The 15,125-nt window shown below is 36.1% G+C and overlaps 2 long non-coding RNA genes across 4 annotated transcripts in view; one reads left to right on the top strand and one right to left on the bottom strand.

The window, feature by feature from the left end:
- Nucleotides 1-594, top strand: part of LOC112133518 (uncharacterized) — a 173,792-nt gene extending 173,198 nt beyond the window's left edge. For all 3 annotated transcript variants that reach the window (XR_008525397.2, XR_008525396.2, XR_002915166.3), the window contains one exon: nt 194-594. This is a non-coding gene — a long non-coding RNA (uncharacterized LOC112133518). The remainder of the gene's footprint in view (nt 1-193) is intronic.
- A 5,130-nt stretch (nt 595-5,724) lies between these two features.
- The window catches only part of LOC112133515 (uncharacterized), a 298,342-nt gene continuing 288,941 nt past the window's right edge, over nt 5,725-15,125 (bottom strand). The window contains exon 4 of the long non-coding RNA XR_008525393.2: nt 5,725-5,759. This is a non-coding gene — a long non-coding RNA (uncharacterized LOC112133515). The remainder of the gene's footprint in view (nt 5,760-15,125) is intronic.

The following is a 15,125-nucleotide window of genomic DNA, read 5'->3' as shown; positions in this document are numbered from 1 at the left end:
GCTCAATGTGGCAGATTATATTTTCCAAACTTATGGTAGTAGAGCTGGTGGAATGTGAGATATTTTTGCAGCGATCTCAGGAAAATACAATCTGATGTGGTCAGATATTTTCTTCCTTTTTGTGTAAGTACAAGTTATTTCAGCTGCTTAAAATACTCATCCTGTCTTTTCATGTATTGATTTATCTTTACAGCTCATTACTCCTGGTTTTCAATTGTCATTTCGTGGTCCCTGAACTTGGAAATTTGATCTTTAAAACTATCTTATTTCCTACCACAAGCATTTGATCTTCAGGTTTACAGACATTGGTTACGTAAAAATGAATCAACACCTACAGAATTCCAGTGGAAGCTACTCCAAAAAGAGATTGACTAGTGGAACCTAAGATGCTTTTTATACGTGCTGCCACCCTGCCTGTCAACCTGGAATGGAAAAGCAAGTTTCTTTTATAGGCAGTTTATAATGAGATTGGAAAATGTTAGGGCTCTGGAGCAAGATGCCTGGATTCAAATTCAGGCCCTACACTTACCAGCAATAAAAGTTACACTTACCAGCAATAAAAGTTATTCAGCTTTTCTGTGCCTCTACTGAAACATCTTTAAATGAGAATAACAATGATACCAACAATAGAAGTTATAGTAATAACTTATAGAAGTTATAGTAATATAAGTAATACATGTAAAGTGCTTAGAACAAGTTGTCACAAAGGCAACACACAAGAAATATTACATATTATTCAGAGTACTTTCCCACTGAAGAATTCGCTTGAAGCTAGTGAGATGAAGAATTTGGGAATTTAGAAAGTTAAGGCGAAAACATAGAAGCACGACGCCCACATGACATTGGATTAAGTGGTATCTGAGTTACTGCAGGAGAGTGGGAATATGAGGGGTGTTTAATTGGGTTATACAGAAGTAAGTAAAAATTACTTAATGGGAACTACATTTTCATTCCAGACTCTAAATAGGGAAATGACTTTTCCTGCCAAAAGTGGTTTAAAATATATCTTCCATTTTCCCTTCTCTCCCCCACCCCAATAAAATCTGGAGGTGGGCTCTGTCAATTTTCTTCAAAATGCCAAGCAAGTTAAGGCAGTAGGCTGACATTCTCTCTCTCTTCCCACACTGAAGTATAACTTCTCTGTTCCTTTTGATACTCACATCAGATTCTACTGCATAGTTCATTAAAGTTGGTTATAAAGAAGTTCACATTAGAGGATATGAATGAGCTCTCAAAAAATCATTTTGAAATCTTGGGTTAAAAAAAGAACATATTGGGTATTGTCATGTAACCAGTTTGAGTTAAACATGGAACATCAACAGGAAATGACTGTAGTTTCTCACAATTCCTTGCTATTAGATCTCCCATCACCAACAGAAAATCATATTAGATCTGAATGTTTTCTGGCCACCTTCATTGTTAAGAAAGTCTCATTTTCAAGTATTAAATATCCAGTCAAATCTAATACTATAATTCCAGTCTCATACCCAATCAAGACTTCTCTCACACCTCAGACGCCATTGCTAGAAAACCTGAAAGGAAAAGTGGGAAGTGGGGGCCTTTTTACTCTCCATGTTCCAACACTCCTGTATTTGCTCTGGTGCTTCTAGGTCATCATTCCTATATTTTCAAGGGTGGAAGGAGGTTGGTGAGAAAAAGAGGAGGTAAAAGGAGAGAACGTTCTTACTTGACTGGTACTGTTTTTTTTTTTCTTTCTTTTTTTTATTATTATTATACTTTAAGTTTTAGGGTACATGTGCACAATGTGCAGGTTAGTTACATATGTATACATGTGCCATGTTGGTGTGCTGCACCCATTAACTCGTCATTTAGCATTAGGTATATCTCCTAATGTTATCCCTCCCCCCTCCCCCCAACCCACAAAAGTCCCCAGAGTGTGATGTTCCCCTTCCCGTATCCATGTGTTCTCATTGTTCAATTCCCATCTATGAGTGAGAACATGCGGTGTTTGGTTTTTTGTCCTTGCAATAGTTTACTGAGAATGATGATTTCCAGTTTCATCCATGTCCCTACAAAGGACATGAACTCATCATTTTTTATGGCTGCCTAGTATTCCATGGTGTATATGTGCCACATTTTCTTAATCCAGTCTATCATTGTTGGACATTTGGGTTGGTTCCAAGTGTTTGCTATTGTGAATGGTGCCGCAATAAACATATGTGTGCATGTGTCTTTATAGCAGCATGATTTATAGTCCTTTGGGTATATACCCAGTAATGGGATGGCTGGGTCAAATGGTATTTCTAGCCCTAAAAGAGCTCCAGAAGGAAGCACTAAACATGGAAAGGCACAACCGGTACCAGCTGCTGCAAAATCATGCCAAAATGTAAAGACCATCAAGACTGGGAAGAAACTGCATCAACTAACGAGCAAAATAACCGGTTAACATCATAATGACAGGATCAAATTCACACATACCAATATTAACTTTAAATGTAAATGGACTAAATGCTCCAATTAAAAGACACAGACTGGCAAATTGGATGAGGAGTCAAGACCCATCAGTGTGCTGTATTCAGGAAACCCATCTCATGTGCAGAGACACACATAGGCTCAAAATAAAAGGATGGAGGAAGATCTACCAAGCAAATGGAAAACAAAAAAAGGCAGGGATTGCAATCCTAGTCTCTGATAAAACAGACTTTAAACCAACAAAGATCAAAAGAGACAAAGAAGGCCATTACATAATGGTAAAGGGATAAATTCAACAAGAAGAGCTAACTATCCTCAATATGTATGCACCCAATACAGGAGCACCCAGATTCATAAAGCAAGTCCTGAGTGACCTACAAAGAGACTTAGACTCCCACACAATAATAATGGGAGACTTTTACACCCCACTGTCAACATTAGACAGATCAACGAGACAGAGAGTTAACAAGGATACCCAGGAATTGAACTCAGCTCTGCACCAAGTGGACCTAATAGACATCTACAGAACTCTCCACCTCAAATCAACAGAATATACATTCTTTTCAGCACCACACCACACCTATTCCAAAATTGACCACATAGTTGGAAGTAAAGCTTTCCTCAGCAAATGTAAAAGAACAGAAATTATAACAAACTGTCTCTCAGACCACAGTGCAATCAAACTAGAACTCAGGATTACAAAACTCACTCAAAACCGCTCAACTACATGGAAACTGAACAACCTGCTCCTGAATGACTACTGGGTACATAACGAAATGAAGGCAGAAATAAAGATGTTCTTTGAAACCAATGAGAACAAAGACACAACATACCAGAATCTCTGGGACACATTCAAAGCAGTGTGTCGAGGGAAATTTATAGCACTAAATGCCCACAAGAGAAAGCAGGAAAGATCCAAAATTGACACCCTAACATCACAATTAAAAGAACTAGAAAAGCAAGAGCAAACACATTCAAAAGCTAGCAGAAGGCAAGAAATAACTAAAATCAGAGCAGAACTGAAGGAAATAGAGACAAAAAAAAACCCTTCAAAAAATTAATGAATCCAGGAGCTGGTTTTTTGAAAGGATCAACAAAATTGATAGGCTGCTAGCAAGACTAATAAAGAAAAAAAGAAGAATCAAATAGACGCAATAAAAAATGATAAAGGGGATATCACCACTGATCCCACAGAAATACAAACTACCATTAGAGAATACTACAAACACCTCTACACAAATAAACTAGAAAATCTAGAAGAAATGGATAAATTCCTTGACACATACACTCTCCCAAGACTAAACCAGGAAGAAGTTGAATCTCTGAATAGACCAATAACAGGCTCTGAAATTGTGGCAATAATCAATAGCTTACCAACCAAAAAGAGTCCAGGACCAGATGGATTCACAGCCGAATTCTACCAGAGGTACAAGGAGGAACTGGTACCATTCCTTCTGAAACTATTCCAATCAATAGAAAAAGAGGGAATCCTCCCTAACTCATTTTATGAGGCCAGCATCATCCTGATACCAAAGCTGGGCAGAGACACAACCAAAAAAGAGAATTTTAGACCAATACCCTTGATGAACATTGATGTAAAAATCCTCAGTAAAATACTGGCAAACCGAATCCAGCAGCACATCGAAAAGCTTATCCACCATGATCAAGTGGTACTGTTTTCAAGTGGAAACTGTAGCTCTCTGGAAGGCCGGTGCCTAAATATCAATATTCTCTCTTGAAAGTTCTTCAAATATCTCCCACATTCTCCTCTGCGGCTGCTCTCTTCTTGCAAATGTCCCACACAGATCTGGAGTCACGCCATCCGGGCTCCAGCTTGCCTGTATTACTCAACAACCTCTTAATCTAAGGAAAAACTCATATCTCTTTCCAGCAAGCACTGGAAATAAAAGCCATCCCCTATGGAGCCCTCTCTCTTTGTTCTGCTTCTCAGCTAACACCAGACAGCTTTGAGCTATTTCTTTTACAGTGAGAGTCAGGCATGAGTGTTTATACCTCCCCACCCTTCGGATGATTCTCTTGGAGTCCTATTTATTTGACTTAAGTTGAAGAGGAGCACATTCTCTGCGGCCCACCCCCCCCCCGCCCCCTCCAAGAAATGGGAGAGGAAAAAAAAATAACACTCCAAAATTTTTCTTAAGGAAATCTTCATTCGTCAGTTCTCACCCATTAATTTACTAGCCTCCTTTTATGTATAGGCTGGAGGTGGTGATAGGGTAGATGTTTGGAACCAATTTGGGCCACCTTCCAACAAATTCTGCTTAGATGGTCTAGCACCTTTCTAGAATGTGTGGGCATTTAACACCCACTGTGCTCTGCTTTGGAGCCCCAGCCAGACATCAAAACCAGCAGGAACAGTCTCACTTACTTCCCTGCTACAGATCTCAAATGGCTGCTGAACTGCCTATTAAGGCCAAGGTTCTGACGCCCTTAGAAGAAACTGGCAGATGAACAGAAAGCTGACCAAATTTGAACTAGGTGTTTATGCATCACATTTATTCTCCATAACTTTCACTCACCCATTCCACAAGCTTTTATTACTTACATATATTTGGAAAGCACCAGGAGTTATTCTGGAGAATTTAATTAAGTAGACGAGACAATCTTTGCTCTTGAAGAAAGATTATTTCAGAGACCCTTTACTGTAATGCAGTGCTTCCAAAATTTATGTATGCCATTAAGAAGGAAGTAAAAGTATAACCTTTGGTGTCTGAGAATATCATCTGAAATAGTGAATATCTTCATTCTTTATACTGGTAAGGTATGAATACCCTGGGGGGTTCATTCTTCCCCAAGAGTACACAAAAAGTGATGTTTCAAAGGAATCGATTTTCAGATCTTCAACTCTCTTAGTGCACAGAAGCAAAATTGATCTGCTGAAGAAGGAATGTGTAGTTGAGTTCTGCCTCTTTTCCTAACTTTTAAGTTTTCTTCCTCAATTTACGTCTTATTTCATGCCTCCTAGATTTTACCACCTTTCATTACTCTAGGAGGTAAAAACCCCAGAACAGCCAAAATGTAGCAATGATTTTCAAAATACTACTTTTGATTTTGAAAAGGTGAATGATTCTGATGAATGGGAAAGAAATGATATTTTGTGATTCAGTGTTTTCCAACTATTTGCATATAACAAAAATTACAGGAGCACATAATTAAGCTGTCAGTTGATAAGTCATTAGTTTTTAGTGATAGATCACTATGTTGCTTTGTATGCGTGATTACAAAATAATTTAGAGAATTGAGAGATATTGCTATAACCGTTTTAATTCTTACCTATTTGTGTGAACAAGATTTCTTAAACTTCACACCTGTAAAAAGAAAAACAGAATTAATGTTGAATACTATATCATTCTAACAAGTAACATAAACTAATTATACAAGTCCATTCATAAACATATATGCATTTAATACAATTTTACTGTTAATGTTTAATAAATATTAAAGTTAATATTTAATAATATATCCTTCATATATTATTTAATGGTTTTATATGTATATGTAATATATTGTATATCTGTGCATGTCCAGAATATTATTTTCATAAGGTTGCTCATTGCAGCGTTATCTGTAAAAGCAAAAATTATCCATGATTAGGAAGTTAGTTAAATAAACCCTGTTAAAGCTCTACATGAAATACTATAAAACTATAAAAAGAAAGTAAAAAAGCTGCCTACCTAATAACTGACATGGATTGATATTTAGGACATGTTGCTGTGTCATGACGAACAATAACACCTCCCACCAAGATATCCACATCCTAATCTTCAGAACCTGAGTCTTGCCTTAAGTGACAAAAGGGACTTTGTAAATGTGATTAAATTCAAGCTCTTGAGATGAGGAGGTTATCCTGGATTATCTAGGTGGGCCCTAAATGTAATCTCAAATTGTTTCCGTAACAAGGAGCTGAAGGGAGTTTTGAGGGCATAAGAGAAAACAATGGGAAGATGGAAACAAATATTGGAGTTGTTTGGCTACTGGCCAAGGAATGCCAAAGGAGCCTCTAGAATTTGCAAAGCCAATAAATATATTCTTCCTTGGAGCCCCCGGAAAGAACCATCTCTGCAAACCTTGATTTTAGCCTTGTAAAACTGATTTTTGACTTCTTACCTCCAGAAGTGTGAAGTAATTCATGTTGTTCAAGCCGCTAAGTTTATGGACACTTGTTACAAGAATAATAGGAAAAAAATACCATCGTTAAAAGAAAAAAAAAGTAAGTTTTATATACTGTGCTTTCTTTTATGAAAGAACAGATAAGGGCAGAAAAGTGTGTATTTATGTGTGCTCAAATATGCCTAAAATTATACCAAAAAAATAAAAATAGCTACCTACAGGAGAAAGGAACAGAAACAAGACTTCTCAATGTTTGCCTTGTTATATATTATTTTGGTTTTTGAACCAAGTGAAGGTATAAACTATTACAAATAAAACAAAAAAATACATAAAGTTTAAAGAGGAAAAAGTGGAAGCATTTTATTTTATGTTGGAGGTTGGAAGCTCCTAAGGATTTTAGGATTTAGATATCATTTTCTCTCTCAAGAAAGCTTGTTCTTCCTATCATCTATGCAATAATTACAATTTGAAGCTCAAAGATCAGCAATGAAAGCTGAGAGAGAGAGAAACAAGATTCCAGTGGAATTGATTTGATGACAGACAATTGAGTGATTTGTGTATATAATGAGTAAATAAATAGATGAAGAGATATTTTTCATGATTGGAATTGAAATGGCTGTTATTTACTTTTTAACATCTATAGAGCTGACATACTGAAAAAAATAATTGGGCTATATAAACTGTAGCTTCAATCTTTTCCCCAAATTTGAAAAAATTTAGATCCTTTGTAGAACATAAGACTGGAAATGAGTGATCTAAAATATTCTTTTTTTAAGAAAAAAAAAAACCTCTCCTGTAGTTTGAGATAAACGTGTAATAAATGATTGAGGAGTGATGCACTCTGGTTAGTTATGTAGCCTGGTAAATCAAATTCCACTACCATTTTTAAAAAATAGATACCAACAAAATACAATCAAGATATTTTGAAACACAACCCAGAAAACAGGTGATCATTTGTTGATCATGTGATGTGTGTGTGTGTGAGCGCCCACGGCATACATATTCAGGCCTAAGCAATGCTTCACAGTCCAGAAGACAATTAGAGCCACAAAGTCCGAGGCTGGTCGTGAGGAGCATTGGTTTTCTGAGTGCAGCCTATGGATAAAGTAGGAAGACAGCTCTAGTGCAATGGAAAGGACACTGTACCTGAAATCAGAGAAGTGGGTTGGATTGGCTCTGCCACTGCTGTGAATCCCTGGTTACATTATGGGACTCGAATTCTCGTTTTCCTCCAAAAGGACAGTACCACACAGTGTGCTATGGACCCATTCTATACCAATAGGCTTTAAAGGCACATTCTAGACCAAAGTGCTAGGCACACAGTAAAGGCACACAGTGCTAGCTTTAATTTTATCCCCATAATTAATTACTACTTATAAAACTTTAAATAAAGCTCTATGAACCAGTTTTACCATTTTTATAATGGGGAATAACCACAACTCCTTATCAGGGCTGCTATGAGACTAAAATAAGGTATTATAGCACACATAGCACATAGTCAGCACATATAATTATAGTGAGCTGTAATTATACCACATCTCTATGTTGGGTTATTATCCAAATTAAATTAGTACGTAGATGTAAGCACTTTAACACAATATCTAACATGTCATAGATACCAAAAATAAGTATTTATTTAAGATGTTAGAAAGTTAGTGACTCTCCATTAAATGCATATGCTGCATTAGAACTTTAAAGTGGTAAGGTACAGTCTCTTTTCCTTTGGTGATGTCATACAAATATTATTGTCCTCATTTTACAGAGCAAAGCAATACCATATTTACTAAATCACAATAAATAGTTCATGTTGTCTCATGAACAAAAAGAATTCATGGGGACAATGGAATATTTGAAATTGAGTATCAATGTTGTTAGACTTCTCAAATCCATTCACTGCATAAATTTTAGAGTAATCTATGTTAATCTCAAAAATAACCCCATTATTTCCATGCTTTAAATGTTTGGACAGTTCCCTTATATCATCTACATATGAATTACAAACTACTTAACAAGGTATGCTGACTCTCTGTTATCTTATTTCCATCCCACTGTAATCTCATTTCCATCCATTCTCTGCCTTATATTTTTTGATCTGGTAATTCCTCCTTACTTGAGCTGCCCTTCATGTAGGACTCTTGCTTTCCTTCATGACTGTAGTTAAACTATCGGCTTTGCCTGGACTTCCCTGTCTGCTCCCATCTCCATGCCTTTTTCACTTGCTTAATTCTTACTCATCCTTTAGAACTTAGGCTTACATGTACCCGTATCTCTTTTACCCACCTGCTCTCACTCCTTCCTCACCCCATCTCCAATTAGAATGTAAGCATCTCATGGTGGCTGTGATTATTTACCCTCAATTCTCCAATCTCTAACAGCACATAGGAAAGGGGCTTAACCAATCACTGCTGAATTAATATAAAAATGAAGAAACTGAAGCCCAGAAGGTTTATGCAATTTGCCTGTTTCCTATAAGAATAAATGCCTCTATATTGTCGGTAGAGGCTACAGAAAAATAGTATGTAAAAATATATGATATATAAATATAATGACTAGATATAAATAACATAACCAGTAATAGTTTCTTTCAATTTAAATGCTTTCAAATATGAAGGGAAAAGGCATTTACCCTTTAAGAAGCAGGGAACTCTTAAACCAAATTATAAAAGAACACTCATTCCATCTGCATAATTTGTTGATCAAAAAATCTGTTGGAATGTAATAGACATGTAAGTACAAAGTAGTGTTTTCCTAATAGAAAAGAAAAAATATACAAAGAAATATAAGAAACTTGAATTTTATTTCTATCTCTGTATTTGTTAAATGTTCCTATTTGTCATGGAAAAGAAGTAGAAAACCCAAGCTGAACAACACAGGGAAATAAATTAAATCAACACTGGCATATTTAAAAAACAAATGGAAAGGAAGCAGCTCTTGCTTGTGCATAGAATGAGATTAGCAGAATACGTTACAGACAAGATTCTCTGAAAGAGGGAGTAAAGCCAGCAGCAAAGCAATTAACATCTCTGATCATTTTCGAGTTTCCTAAAGAAACCCTACCAGACTGAAGCATGCACTCAGTCAGTCATGCTTTACTTCTCCAAGTTTGAAGCTAAATTAGTCAGAATAATGAGCAAATTGGTTAAATTTAGTAACAATTCATAATAGTTGAAATTTATCATCAGAAATGTAGTTTTTGTATAATACAACTATTTAACCCAAAATGGCCTCCTATGGAATCCCATGCTGAATTTTCAGGTGTCATAGTTTGGTTTGCCACCAAGAAAAATATCAGGGAAGAAGGAGCACTAGATTTGGACTTAAAGAATGACACCAATCTCTATCAATTATCAGACTCATGACTTTATAAAGTGAAAGAAACACCCTCTACTTTTCTCATCTCATAAGGATGAATCAACATGAGGGGCTCAGAAGGCTACCATCGCATTTCTTAGAATTAAGAATTGGTTCATTATCATAAAACAAAAGCAAAGCAGACCAGAAAATGTCATGGTGTTATTGTTGGTGGTGTTTCTGTTTGTTCGTTTTAGTTTCATTTGGCCCAAATTTTTATTTGCTTGTTTACTTGCTATGATTTTCAAGTATTTTAAATCCAATAATAAGACCAAACAAGATACAAGAGTCAATTATAAAATGATGTGTGAAAAAAGAGACCAGAATTCATCAGATCATATTCTGCTGCTGTCATTTCTGTCAAAAATAAAATTTAGATGAAAAGGAACAAAAAGAAAGCAGTGAGAGGAAGATACTATCCAATATTAACTAAATTCTGAAACCAACCAATTCTTCTCAGGGTGTCTCCTGCCCGCATGATGATAATGATGCCAAAAGGTGGCAGAATCAGTTAATATGATGACAAGATTTTGATCATGATTATGATTATTATTTGGAATGGTGAAAAGGGGAGAAATCTCAAAAACCGTAGTTATCATTAGGATTTAAGCTGGAAATAAGAGGGCAATGAACGGAAGAGATGGCGGACTTGTTGTCCTTAGATGACCTTATTTAGGTAAGTCATTAGCTATCTGCTATGTGACGTCATAAGATAAATCTGGTACCGAGGTGTTCAAGTTTCGTTTTTTGTTTTGTTTTGTGACTGAGTCTCGCTCTGTTGCCCAGGCTGGGGTGCAGTGGCGCGATCTCGGCTCACTGCAAGCTCCGCCTCTGGGGTTCACGCCATTCTCCTGCCTCAGCCTTCCGAGTAGCTTGGCACTACAGGCGCCCGCCACCATGACTGGCTAATTTTTTGTATTTTTAGTAGAGACGGGGTTTCACCGTGTTAGCCAAGATGGTCCCGATCTCCTGACCTCGTGATCCGCCCGCCTTGGCCTCTGAAAGTGCTGGGATTACAGGTGTGAGCCACCGCACCCTGCCAGTGTTCAAGGTGTTCAAGTTTTAAGAAAGAATTTCTGAATATATTGGAGCTTTTCAAAATTGAGATAACAGATAGTGTGCTCTCTGCATTGATGATTTTCTATTGCAAATTTTATTATTGCCTGATAGCATCATAGAGGAACCTGAAGTATTATAAGTTTGTTGAATTAAATTATTTGTTACCGCCTATGTTTAATATTAAACTTTTGATATAGGTAAAATGGAATAATGGTCCCTGAGAGCTTGTGTGTGTGTGTGTGGAAGATGAAACAAAGTGAAAACACTTCAAAAGCAATGAGAGGACACACAATTATTAAATTCTATAAAAATTTGCCTCATGTTATTCATAGTTTAAAATTCTGGTGCAACCATAGAAATTATAAATTATTTTTATGCTATAAGGGAAATAAACAATTGGCATGTGACTAATATGGGAAACCTTGTTGATTAATTCAAATAACCATAATCCAGGACATGCCCATTCGCCTGTTGTTAGCTTACTACTTGTATTAATTTTCTACTGCTACTGTAATGAATGGCTATGAATTTAGTGGCATAAAACAATAAAATGCATTCCTTTCAGTTCTAGAGATCAAAGCTCTAAAATCAATTTTACAAGGCTAAAAATCAAGGTGTCAGCAGGGCAGTGTTTCTTCTAGACACTCTAATGGACCACCTGCCTTTTCTAGCTTCTAAAGGCTTTGTCACAACTTTATTCATGGCCCCCTTCAAACTTCAAAGCCAGCAACTGTATTACCTCAACCTCTGGTTCCATCATCACATTTCCTTCCTGGATCACTCCACTAAATAGGATTCTCACTTGGATGATTCAGGATAATTTATCTGGAGATTCTTAGCTTAATCATACCTGGAAAGTCCCTCTTGCCATGTGAAGTAAAAATATTCACAGGTTCCAGGAATTAGGGCGTAATTTTGGAAGATGATTATTCAGCCCACCACATGACACCATAAACATTATGTTACTTAGGGTACTTAGGGGGTATACTGATCATAAGCACTGTAAAGAACAGTGGTTTGAGCCGTAGGGTTCAGAAGAGGTCCTTAGGGTGTTGCCAGGGGACACAAGGAGGAAATCAAGAGGGGGGTGCTTTTGTCTTGACCAGGGGAATTCTGCTTGTATCTATGGTGTTTATTAATCTTCTGCATATGGTTTTATTTTCTTAAAAGGTTTCACTACTCAAAATTTTAAAAAGAAGTTTAAAAAGGTAGCAATTACACTCTCTTAAAATTTTAAATTATTTTAATGTCAGACCACAGGATATTTTCTATTATCAACACTCAGACTTATATCTCTTCTGGTGTATTAAAGTTCCAAAGCCATAATCAGCTTTTCTTGTTCTGTAACAATAAAGTTACCAACCAACAAACAAAAGCAAATTGGAATTTTTTTTAGCCTTTACTGTTCAAACATTTTTAAAATCACCTTTAGTGTGGAATTTCTTTTACGTTGAATCCATTTCTTTTCTAAAAAAAATTAGTGCTTTATTTAACTTTGTTTTTAATTATTTCTAATAAAATAAATACAATACCAGACCACCATTGGAGACTATATTGTAAATGCCTAGAAAAATCCAATTAAACAATTATTTATTAGGCATTATACATAAGGCATTGCACTTAGTACTACATAGGGTATAATTATGGGTAAGGTAAAGCCCTTGACCTCAAGAAGTGTATTCAAGTAGGAAAAATTAGAGGCTACACCTAGTGTTAACCACCCATCTAATAAGGCGAGAGATAATTAATAAGTGCCCCAAGCAAAGTCCAATTAAAAAAATTGTGGGCTGGGTGTGGTGGCTCACACCTGTAATCCCAGCAGTTTGGAAGGCCAAGATGGACAGATCACTTGAGGTCAGGAGTTTGAGACCAGCCTGGCCAACGTGGGGAAACCCTGTCTCTACCAAAGACATAAAAAAATTTAGCCAGGCATGGTGGCGCACACCTGTAATCCCAGCTACTTGGGAGGCTGAGGCAGGAGAATTGCTTGAACCTGGGAGGCAGAGGTTGCAGTGAGCCAAGATCCCACCACTGCACTCCAGCTTGGGCAATAGAGCAAGACCCTGTCTCGAAAAAAAAAAAAAAAAAAAAGGTCTGAAGTGGCAGTGACTTTTAATCATGATGGTGGGCAAATCAGATGCAGAAATTTACCTTTACCCACAAACACACTCCCAACATGTGGACATTTTGGTCATACATTTAAAAACAAATAAAAACACTCAAACTTGAAAGTAGGAAAAGAAATAACCAATGGAGGAACAAAGAGCGATCTCTTACGGCTGAGTGGGAGATTAAGGAATATGATCTACACAGGATAGATAGGATCTATCTATCTATCTATCTAATCATCTATATCTATCTATCTATTTCAGATTGAAGAATGAATTATGAGAAGCAAAAATAGCAAATAAGTTTGGAAAACTAAATTTAGATCACATTTCATAATGACACTAGAAAAGTCATTTGTTTCTACCCTTAGCATTCAATGACCTGTTAGAATTGGGATGATTGATAAATACCTTACAGGTATGTCTTCATTCTTCCCTTCCATTACAGTAGGATAAGACCAATTTTCCCAGATACTCATATGAGAATTCCATAAATGCTAGGTCTTAGTTTCTTAAATATTCACCATATGCCTTCACATTCTAGTGTCCTATATGTATGTATATCCATGTGTCAGTGCTGTATGTACAGGCAATGAAAAAATATAATTTCTTACATACACATAGTACATTTTTAGGCTGTTTTTTTCCCTCTGTGGGGTGGTCAGAAGTCATAACTAAAACATTTTATTTAAGCAATCCTAACAACATATGAACATATATGAGATAAGCATTAATACTTTCCACTTGAGAAAGAGAGTAGAAAAGCAGAATAGTCATACAGAGCTATTTGAAAACCTTTACCCTGGACTCATAGATATTTTTGTCTGCTGTGCCACATAGGTTGTATGAGTCAATTGCTCTGAGAGCAGCAAAGCCTCTCAGATAGAGAAAACTTATTTCATAGGGGCTCTAAAAATGCATCAGCTTAGTTATTGGAAATGGGATGACAATTCTATCAATTTCTTCAACAGAGTTCACATTTTGCCAAGAATTAAGATGCTCTTGGCCATTTGCTTTGTTTTTCCATTTTAAAACCATATTTGCTACCAAGGAAACTTGATCTGCATATCATATTTTTTAAGTTTAATTCACTGGATTAATTTGGATAGCCCAGTTTATGCTGCAGTAATAGAATAATCCTGAAATCTCAGTGACTTATTGCAACAAGTAGTTTCTTTCTTGCTCAAAGGACACATTCCATGTGAATTACTGGGGAAAATCCCTCTTCTACACAACTACTCAGTGACCCAAGTTGTCAGAAACTACAGTATCTTGTAGCTGCTCCATTGCCTCATTGGTTTCTATGACAAAGCAGAGGGAAGTTGGAGAGTCACACACTGGTTCTTAATTGTTTCAAGTCATACTTGTTATTTCCACTCACAACCCATTGGTCAATATTAGTTCCAACGATGCAGGAAATGTGGATTGCATATGGGTGGCCAATGAGTAATGACTGTCTCTGCCATAATCACTAAATTTATTTGATAAACTGAAAATATTCCAATATTTTTTGAAAATAAAGCCTATTTATAAGGCTTTTGTTCTGCAAAAGTATATTAGGAATTGAAAGTCATCCTATGAATTCATTTTTAAGAACCTGTTTCTAGAAGAACTAAAAGAAAACTAGTCTTCTTTGAGTGAATTTCTACACTAAGAAAGCAAATTCTCTTCTGAGTTTAGTCCATTGAGTAATTTTACCACAATGAATTTTAAGATTTTTGCTGATTTAAATAAATGATAACTATCACCAAACTGAGACTCACCAATTTCCCTTTACCAAAGAGTCTTTTTTACAACTGTTCTTATACTCATAGGCTTTTCGCATACCAACAAAAAAAGTGTTATATCTTCTCTCTATGTAACTACATACCTATGAGTAACTATATATATATATAAAACATATACATAATATATCAATACTATTATCTAAAACACTATATACATATAAAACTATGATATATATACCATACACCCCTTTTTGGCATCCATCGGGCATATTACATCATTTAGAATATAATTGCAGCTGATTTTGTTTTTACTACTCAC

The sequence above is a fragment of the Pongo abelii genome, chromosome 4 (assembly GCF_028885655.2).
Source record: "Pongo abelii isolate AG06213 chromosome 4, NHGRI_mPonAbe1-v2.0_pri, whole genome shotgun sequence".
In the NCBI taxonomy this organism is placed as follows: Eukaryota; Metazoa; Chordata; class Mammalia; order Primates; family Hominidae; genus Pongo; species Pongo abelii.
Note: the sequence above shows the minus strand (reverse complement) of the source record. Positions and strands in the feature narration are given on the sequence as shown.